Genomic DNA, 2,863 nt, shown 5'->3' with positions numbered 1-2,863 from the left:
GCCCATGCGCGCTGCGGCGCCCCGGCCTCGCCCCGCCCCCTTCGCCGCCGGCCGCCCCCAGCCTCGTGACTTCGCGCCGCCGGGGCCAGGCGGACTTGCAGGCGAGAGGAGCTGACCAGCGTGCTGGGAGGCGGGCGCGGGCACAGAGGGAAGGGAAGCGAAAGAGGGGAGATTGCAGGAAAGAGGAAAACCAGCCAAAAGAGAGGCGGACAAGCGGGAAGGGAGGAAGGCAAATGCGTGCAGGCAAACGTCAGCTGATGTCCATTTCGAATGGGCTTTCATGACGCTGAATGGAGAAAATGCAAGCTGTGAAAACCGCTTTGAAAAACAGAAGCAATGGAAAACATGTTTCAGTGATTATTTACACACGTGACATCATTTAGTTCACTTTACTCCCTACCAATTCGTTCACGCATGTATCCATTCAACAAACATATATTGGCTTGTTATAGGATGTCCGTAGCGGTGTGAAAAATAGAAACAGATGTGGAAGCTGTCTAAGGGGTGGGACTAGTGTAGGATGACAGACCAGGCTGGAAGCCAGAGCAACGGAATGGATGATGATGATGATGATGATTTTGAGAGGGAGTCTCATTCTGTCGCCCAGGATGGAATACAGTGGCGTAATCTCGGTTTATTGCAACTTCCGCCTCCCAGGTTCAAGGGATTCTCCTGCTTCAGTCTCCCAAGTAGCTAAGATTACAGGTGCCCGCCACCACGCCCCGCTAATTTTTGTTTTTAGTAGAGACGGGGTTCTACCATGTTGGCCAGGCTGGTCGCGAACTCCTGACATCAAGTGATCCAGCTGTCTCGACCTCTCAAAATGTTGAGATTACAGGCGTTAGCCACTGCACCCAGCAAATTATAATTTTTAAGTTTAATGTCCAAAGTTGGCACGAGTAAAATTAAACAGGAATTGTAATACTGTACTGATAAGAGCACAATTGGCATATTTAGAAGAACAATTTGGTGCTATCTCATTTAAATATTTTGGTACTAGAAACTTATCTTTCTCTCTCTTTGTAGATATATCTATATCTATCTATCCACTCAGTATATGTGACAAATATTTTCCATTATATATAATACATCATACACTATATGGTATATATTATTATATATGATCTACAGACATATACATTTGTGTATACATACACACAGATATTCAACGAAACATTTTTGTAATAGCATAAACCTAGAAACAATCTAAATGCCCATTCATAAGTTATAGCCTATTAAGTCAAAGGTATTTCTCAAACTTTTGAAAAGAATTCAGTGGAGCCTCAAATGTTGAGATTTTTTTTTTTTTTAAGCCCAAGACACATTATCAGGTTTAAAATAAAAAAGCAATTGCAAAATGCCATGTAAAGTAGAATAATATGTAAACAGCAGGAGAAATTTTATTTTTAATTTAATAATCTTTCTATGTAGTTTCACTCCTTTAACATGTGTTTGTACTAATTTTTTCAAATACAATGCATGGCAACTTTTTTAAGTAAAAATTACAAATCTAGTCTTCTCATGTCAATTTTTCACACTGGTAGGTAAATTTCATAAATAAATATCAGACTGTTAGTTATTACAATTTTTATCTTATTATTTTAGGAGTAGTTCATGGCTTTTACTTTAAAAAAACATTTTTTAAACTTTTTACTCTGGTAATAGAAATTAGTTGTGGTCTAATGTGTATAAGTAGAGTGGTAACCCCAACATTTATTTAACAAACATCTGTTGAGAAAATACACATGTATATGGGGTGCTGCTCTAAGTCCTGGAGATATATTTGTAAATAAACAAAGTCTCTGTCCTCATGCCACCTATTGGAGGGAGAAAAGTCAGAAAACAAACATGTAAATAAAGTGCCTGGTATGATGAAAAATAATAAAACAGGATAAGGAGAAAAGAGTGATCAAGATGAAGATAAGATTTTAGATGATGTGATCAGGGAATGCACTTCTCAGTCATCTGAGATCTGAATGGAGAGAGAAAGCAGCAGATCATGAGATGCTCCAGGAGACACGTGGTGCAGGCAGAGGATTTTGCAAGTGCAAAGGTCCTGAGGCAGAAGAAGGAAAGTGGGGCTAGAATGGACACAGCTAAGCAGAAAGCAGCAGGAGAGAGGGCAGGGCCAAGTCATGTAGAGCTCTGGAGGCTATGTGGATAGGAGTTTGAATTATATTCTTAGAGTGATTGTAGAATTTTATGAAGGAGGAATATTATCTGATCAGGCTTTAAAGAGACATGTTGTTCTACTGGGCAAAATATGAACTAGTGCAGAAGACAAGAGAAAAATTGAGAGACCAGTTAGGAAGCTATTGTGATTGTCTGGGAGAGCAACACGGACTCAAACCAGATGATGGCTTTCCTACATAGCACGCTGGCCTCAGCTCTGTCACAGAACTCATCGCAATAGTGATATCATTAAAGAGTGACCATTTATATATCTTTCTCCTTCACTTTTCTGCTCTGTAACCTTAGATATGGAATGGAGGATTGGCAAGGGGGATGTGGAGCACAGTGCAGCTGCAAGAAACATTTCGAATGAAAAAAAAATGATAGCAATAAGTCCAAGATTGCTATAAAAGAGAGGTTATTAACTTGCGACCCTTGGAAGTCTGTGAAACCTTGTGCAAAATGTGTGCATATGGACATTTTCCATGGAAATAACCCACAGACTTCTATCAGATTGTCAAAGGAGCCTGAAACTCTTAAAGAAAACAATCAAGTAAGCATCATTGACGAATTGGGAGAGTGGTATTGCCATTTATGGAATCACAAGTGTTTAATCAAATTGCCAAATAGTTGTGTAAGATAGTTGGTATTACTTGACACCATCTCTAACTTCTCAGACAACTACATTTTT

The sequence above is a fragment of the Piliocolobus tephrosceles genome, chromosome 7 (genome assembly GCF_002776525.5).
Source record: "Piliocolobus tephrosceles isolate RC106 chromosome 7, ASM277652v3, whole genome shotgun sequence".
NCBI lineage: Eukaryota > Metazoa > Chordata > Mammalia > Primates > Cercopithecidae > Piliocolobus > Piliocolobus tephrosceles.
The sequence above is the reverse complement of the archived record's forward strand: the minus strand, read 5'-3'. Positions refer to the sequence as shown.